We start from the raw sequence: 7836 nt of genomic DNA on the forward strand, positions 1-7836 counted from the left end.
GCGTGAAGCCACCTGGAGTCAGCAGCACCAGGAGGCCCTGCCTGCACTAGGGAATTTTTGTACCAATATAGCTGCCCTATGCAAATCCCTCATATAAACAACTGAATTTGGGGAAATCAATACACAATTCCCAGTTCTGCCATGGTTTCCCTGGGTGATCTTGGGTCAAGGTGGGTGAGGTAATACTTTTTATTGGACAAACTTCTGTTGCTGAGCGAGATAAACTTTTGAGCTACACAGCTCTTTTCCAGTCACGCAAGCTCTGCCTCCATTTCCCCACCTGTAAAATGGAAATAATTATATTTCCTTTTTCCCATTCTTTGTCTGTCTTATCTATTTAGATCATAAACTCTTCTGCACAGCAACTCAGGGGCAGCATCTAGCACAATGAAGTTGAGTGGGGCTCCACATGCTGCCATAAAACAAATAATAATAGCAATACTATCAACCGTAAGGCATGCTGCTCTAATGCCTGATAGTAGTAACCACGGATAAAGACGATCTCCCACCTTTTATTTATTAGTTCATTAGCTTCGAGGAGGTAGCATTCAGAGTGGAAAATATAACTGCACATCTGAGAAAACTGAGGCTGAGTGATTGTTTAGCCAGCTGGATGCTCTTCATTTTCTGCTTGTAAGTAGATAGTTCTCCAGCAGCCAAACAAGATCATCTGCATTCCTCTCCCTGTACTAAATACTGAGATGTTGGCAGTTTTGTGTATCTTCATTAGCATGGTATGTGTGCGCTCTCTCTTCAGCCAGCAGAGTGGCTCCTCAAGATGTTTATCTGTATAAAAACCTTGGCATAGCTTTCGCTGCTTTTTTGCTCTAGTTCTTCATACTCTGTGGGTCATAAATGGAAAGGCCCAAATCAATAATAAAGTTTAGTCTGCCCTGCTCCAAATCTCCCTAACACAGGCATCCTGGTTGGGCGTCTAAGGTGGCCTTCCTCATGCAGAAATTCTGGGTCCATTGCTAGTTGTCCCAGGTCTATGTGACAATGTGATTCCATCACTCTCTGCTTGTGGCCCTGCTCCAGAACTACCATTCAGCACAGGAGGATTTAAAGCTATTAAAACTTACATCAGTTGTCTTCACTGCTCCATGTCTGCATGCAGCCTGCATGATCTCCTTAGCAAGGCACAGCACCACTTTCTCAGGGCAATAGGCTGCTGCCAAAATGACCCCACATGTCTCATGCCCTGTATTTGCCTCCTGGTTCCAAAATGAGAATTACATTAATGCCAACAGTTGGAACACGTCATTATTCTGATCTGTTATTATTCCCTTACCACTGGCTGGAAAAGAAGCCATAGACAGAAGTCTAGAGCATGCCAAGCGGGGAGCGGTTTGCTTTTCTGGATTGGTGAGCTAAGGGCACTTCCACAGAGAGGCCCACGAAGGATAGATAAGTTCTCCCACAATACACTGCAAAATAATTTATAGAGTGACACATCTTAGTGCATGCTAAGAAGCAGAGAACATGACTGCAGATGTCTGAATGCCTCACACAAGTGGATGTAACAACTTCAGTGTGCTTTGCAGAGGGGTTGCTCACATCAGGACCAGCCTACCCAAGTGCTGATCACCTGGGTTAACTCTGCAGACTGCAATGGAGACATACCCTAAGAGAAGAAACCAAGGGCTGAATGTAGACAGGGAGAGGAAAGTCCCCTCTTCTACCTAGATGTGGTCCTGCCAGGGTGATGCTGAGGACCATGGGCAGTGGAGCGGGAGTAGAGGAGCTTGCCTTGCTGTGTTCCATGCATGCCTGTCCTGCAGATAAAGAGACAAATTTGTCTCCAGGACTGTTAATCTGGCATCCTTCACTAGCATTATAATCTCACACATTGATTCTCTAACCCTCATCTACACACACATTTTAACTGGTTTAGATAAACTGATCCAAACCTGTGTGGATGCTCTTATTTCATCCTAAGAGCAGGTTCTTTCAGGTTAGCTTAAACCTGTCCCTAACCAGTTTAAACTAAATTGATATAAGCCTGCTTAAACCAAAATAAGAGCATTCTCAGAGCCTTTTGCATCAGTTTAATCAAATAGGCTTAAAATCACATCTTTAACTGAACTGGTGCAACTCTGAGTGTGGAAAAGTCATCAGACTCCTTTGAAAATCCCACCTCAAATTATTATTATTTCTGTAGCATTAGTGGGAGCTAGATGGGGCAAATGTTTCCTGTGCCAACCCAACTGAAGCTTTCAAGGATCCTTATATTTATTTTGCAAACACAAGGAAATCCCCCCCCCCCCAATCATTGTTAACTTAGACTTAAGGTTGTTGAAGAAATGAATGTAACTCAGACACAATACAGACCATTACACATCCGAATCACTAAGAAGACAGGAAATTACTAACTAGTTTACATTAATTACAGTAATATCAGTATTGACATGTGCACCTTACATAGTCCAATAACAACCTGAACTCTGACACAGAAGATAGACACATCACCAATTACACATACACACAGACGGGTGATCTATATGTTGAAAGCATCTGTAAGAATGTCTTGATGGAGGAAGGTTTCAGCTGTTATCGGAATCTGTAAGGTAAACTTGCTCAAGTCAATCTTATTAATTAAATGTATGAAATGTAAAGGAAATAGTATGCTTATGTAAATTCCCTTAGTTGGTCATTTCCTGTCTTTCTAATGTATACATTCTTCAATGGTAATTCTGTAATGATGTATTTTAATTAAAGGTTACATTAATAATAATATTATATTAATTACTTCAACAAACAACTCCAATTTAAGAAAAAAAATTCCATGGGGATTGCATCTATCTATGCATCCATCTTATATTGGTATTAATAATAAATAAAATAATTAATAATGTATATTATGGTAATCTTTAAGGGCCGTCCAAGAGCGGGGCCCCTTGTGCTAGGTGCTCTATGAACACACAGTAACAGGTGGTTGCTGCCCTGAAGAGTTTACAGTCCAAATAGACAAGACAGACACGGGATCAGGGAAGGGGTAGAACACCCCTGCAGAGTGAACAATGCAATGTGAGCAAATGGCATATAAATTCCATCACTGTTTTGGGGCAGGGAAGTTTATTGAGGAGGGGATCAGCTAAACGGGAAGAAAAGGGAAGAGGTGAGGGAGACAGGGCAGGGGAGAGAAGGGTAATAGGATCAGGTCTAGAGTAAAGCTGAAGTGAAGAGACTGAAGGTGTAGAGGAGTTGAAGCACAGGACATAGAAAGTCCAGTCAAAACTGTAGAAACTTCTCCACATGTCCCCAGGACCAAAGATCCCCCTGCTTTGGCTGCTTCTGTCCCTACTGGTTGGAGTCTCTGGTGGCTCCTCTCTGCCGTCTTCTCCAAGGCCCACATGGAGGGAGGGGTGGTACCATCTGGGTCCCAGTGCCCCAAGAATGGGGGAGGCTCCCCTGCACAGTTCTGGATCCAGTGGGATGCTGGGAGGAAGGGTGGCTCCCACTGGATCCCATTTTACCCCCTCCCCTGAGAGCAGTAGTCCATGATTCTCCTTAAATATAAAAATGTAAAAGTTGTTATTTTTAAGCATTGTAATTAAAATAATTCTCTTTTATTTAAGGATTCTCCTGCAGTGTTGGGAATCCAAACAGAAGATACTTGAGATAGTGCTCAAGAACCAGAAAGTGAAATTGGCAAGTTTAGTTTCACTGCTCAAATAGTAAAAGATAAATAGACCTTTTTAGCACATTACTGATTTGCATTACAGTAGCATTCAGAGGCCACAATCAGAATTAGGAACCCAGGCCATTAGATAAACATATAGTAAAAGTCAGTCCCATTTCCAAAGAATTTACAGTCTAAAGCCCCAATCCTGATGATAATATATGTGTAGACTTCTCCATCCATGTGGAGCCCTATTGACTTCAAGAGAGCTCCATGAGGGTGCAGAGATCTGCCTAGAGCTGATTGCAGGATCAGGACCTAAATCAGGACAGGATGTGACAAGGGACACGGCACACAACAAGAAGGGGGTGAGGGGGCTGCAAGGAGGCAGCCATAACAAGGCACAAGGTTCCCTAGTTGAGATATATGTATAATTTGCACTGCATGTTTTAATGTAATTTAATGTAAAGTGTCTGTGATGTTTATTTGTTTTAATAAATGATTTTAATGAATCTCTAACAAGCCATCTGCTTATGACATCATCATAAATGGTGAAAACTCAGTGAGATTTTAACCATTCTTTCTGGATTAACAATCTCAGGTATAGTCAGTAACATAGGAACAGGGTTTGTTTGTTTTTTAAATTGGGCTGGATTCTCCTCTTACATTACTCTTAGAGCAGTGGAATTCAATCAACGTCAGTAGAGTTTTTCCTAATTGGCATGGGAGAGGAGAATCAAGATAAATATTTATTTTTGTCTCAACAGTCTGTTTAATATTTCACCTAGGGTCAATCCTGACATATGCTGGCACTCTGTGATGGATGCTGAGTCCTTTCATTGATTCCCAATCAGTTGTTGAGGCTGTTCAGTTCCCTATAGGACGGTCTCAGCATGCTGCAGAATTGGGCAGCTATCATTTGAGGGCAGCATTCAGTGATATGGCCAGTCCTAACACCCAGATGCCCTTTCTGTTTCTTAGAACTACACCCAGTCAATTAACTTCATAAAAGTCCCTCCCAACACTGGTTTAATCAGTGACTAAACTGGAATTTTACTTTATTTCCAAGCAGTCCCTATCAGTATGTACATTCCTCTTTTTATGGAGCCAAAGCAACAGAAAAACAAGCATAACAACCATTACAGTGGTAGTCAGGAGGGCTGTATAAAAAGTCCCAGGACTCGGAGAGATCTCACACAGCTTATATGTCAGAAAAGCATGTGCAGATTTGGGACTGAAGATTAGAGGTTCTAGGCAGGATGTTAACATAGTGCTCCAGAAAACATGTGTAAGAAGTTAGAACTGACTCTTTATGGAGCATAGATAAAAGAGCAAGCACAGGATCAGATCTTAGTGTCTTTATTCAGTCCACACTCAGGCAAATAGGGTATGCACCCGCCCACCGTTCCTTACAGGAATGCAATCTCAACCAATTAACCAACATCTTAATGTTATCAGCTAAAATCAATTGAGAAAAAGTTCAGTGGTATCTTACAGTCAAACCAGTTAACTGATTGCAATACATACAAAAGTCATTGTATATTATCACAAGCCAGATTCTTGATTGCGGCAGAGCTGCTCGGGCATAACAGAGAGCAGAAAGCTGGCCCCGTATCTGCCACAATCATCTTGATCCCATATTTACCTTGCAAATCTAAGGTAACATTAGAGTTACTCCAGATTTACGGGGGGTGTAACTCAAGGCAGATTTTAGGAGGTTTGATTGAATAAATGCTAATTAGGGGACGATTCTCATATACACTAAGGCCTTAGCTACACTGGCCTTTCCAGCGCTGCAACTTTCTCATTCAGGGGTGTGAAAAACACCCCCGAGTGCAGCAGGTTACAGTGCTGCAAAGCGCCAGTGTAAACAGTGCCCCAGCGCTGGGAGCGGCGCTGTAAACTAATCCCCACGGGGAGGTGGAGTACCTGCAGCCCTGGGAGAGCTCTCTCCCAGCGCTGGTGCCGTGACCACACACACACTTCAAAGTGCTGCTGCAGGAGCACTCCCGTGGCAGCGCTGTACAGCTGCAAGTGTAGCCATACCCTAAGTCCCCTTTACAACTTCTCTAGCTGTATAGGGGCAGGGTCTTAAAATGGGTTTCAATGATGATTATACTGGCAGAGCAGGGTAAAGAGCCTCAGAATTAGGCCTTCAGATGAAGGATTTGGTCTGAGATATCCAGTCATGTGAGAGGTTAATAAAGCAAACGCCACTATTACATCCTGGAGAAAGAATTCCAGCCTCCCTCAGACACAGAACATTTCAGAACCACAGTGCAAGGATGGACGGATAGGTTCTCCAGTCTGCTCCAATCATCCTTTGTCATGTGCTTTCTTGCTATGGGCTTGTTAACTCTAACATATACTGTCACTTTCACATATGAATCACAGAATTCCTTTCCACTCAGCCCTCCTGAGAGATTGAGAAAGAGGCTGGATCTGGCTGACAGGCATAGCTTTTGATTTCTTTCCCAGTGTACGCATTTCATTTTATAGTGGAGGCTGAAGTAAATCTCTAATAAACTACTACCTCCTTAATGCCACAGGTCTCAAGTCACTGTTAATGGCTATTGGATCTCCATTTAACCCAGTGGTTCATTGCATCTCTCTGTGCTCTGCTATTAATCCCTTGTCCATGTGTACAGTATGCAGTGCAGGGGGAGGGGACCAAAGTGGGAGGGAATGGCGCAAACACCTTCATGGAGGGGTTTTCAGCTGAAATGTGTGGTTTATGCAAATAAAAAGGAAATATAGAAATACCCTGCAAGGACTTGGCTGGTGTGTGGCCTCTACTTGAAAAGATAAACAACATAAGTACTGAAGAGTACCCTCATAGGCTGTATTCTGCTATCAGCTAATGGTGATTCTTCTGTAGCTCATTTGGCAGGGGCTCTTGCTTTTGGAGAAGGGGAATTTGAGTTCCATTTCTGTCATTGCAAAGTTCCAAGAGACTGTGTCAAGCGGCACTGTGACATGCACAGAATCACAGAAATGTAGGACTGGAAGGGACCTCAATAGGTCATCTAGTCCAGTCCCCTGCATTGAGGCAGAACTAAGTATTATCTATACCATCCCTGACAGATGTTTGTCTAACCTAGAATGATGGAGATTCCACAACCTCCCTAGGTAATTTGCTCCAGTGATTAACTACCCTTACAACTAGGAAGTTTTTCCTAATGTCTAACTTAAATCTCCCTTGCTGCAATTTAAGCCCATTACTTTTCGCCTGGTCCTCGATGGATAAAAATAATTATTTACCACCCTCCTCTTTATAACAACCTTTTACGTACTATCATGTTCCCCCTCAGTCTTCTCTTCTTCAGACTAAACAAACTAATTTTTTTCAATCGCTCCTTATAGGTCATGTTTTCTAGACCTTTAACCATTTTTGTTGCTTTCCTCTGGACTTTCGCTAATTTCCCCATATATTTCCCAGAGTGTGATGCCCAGCAGAGGGCTCCTAGCTAGCCATGGATTACAATCCTGCGCAGTGATTTGCCTCTGCACTTCCACCTATGGATCTCAGAGTGCTTCAGTAACAATAATTGACTGAGAGGCAGGTCAATGTTATCCCCATTTCACAAATGGGTGTTCTGATGGACAGGAAGGGGAAGTGACTTGCCAAAGGTTATACAGTAAGTCAGTGTCAGAGTTGGGAACAGAACTCGGAGTTCTCCCAATCCTGTGCTTTATCTACTAGATCTGCTTTCTGACTGAGACTGTCAGGTGAAGATTTCATTCACCTTGGGAAGAAGAATTCAAGGTGGAGAAAAAGTGACCAACAATCCAAGGAAGAAGGGTGATCTTGGTTAGACACTACATTATCACCTTCACCCCCACCCCATGGACCTTGCCTACTGCACTGAACACATCCCTGACTTTCCCCCTGTCCTCCTCGTCCCTCCAATTAAATGAAAATCAGCACTTCCCAATTACTGCTTTCCAGTTGCAGCACAATGAGAGGTATTTTCCAGAGACACACATTATCGAAGAAAGCCACAGAAATGGTTCCTGCAGCAGAGCCCGTGAGCCCTGCTCCGATCTCCACACTGTAAATGCTACAAGCCAGAGAAGGCTGGGGTGCAGCTGGTTCTGGGTGTCCTGTTTCTGAATGGATCATTGATAATGTGGGTTGCTGGCAAGTGAAGAGAGCTTTTCCTTACTTTTCTTCTTTACAGTGTTTGTCTGTCTATCCTCCAGCTGTATTTGTG

The sequence above is a fragment of the Chelonoidis abingdonii genome, chromosome 26, assembly GCF_003597395.2.
Source record: "Chelonoidis abingdonii isolate Lonesome George chromosome 26, CheloAbing_2.0, whole genome shotgun sequence".
Lineage (NCBI taxonomy): Eukaryota > Metazoa > Chordata > Testudines > Testudinidae > Chelonoidis > Chelonoidis abingdonii.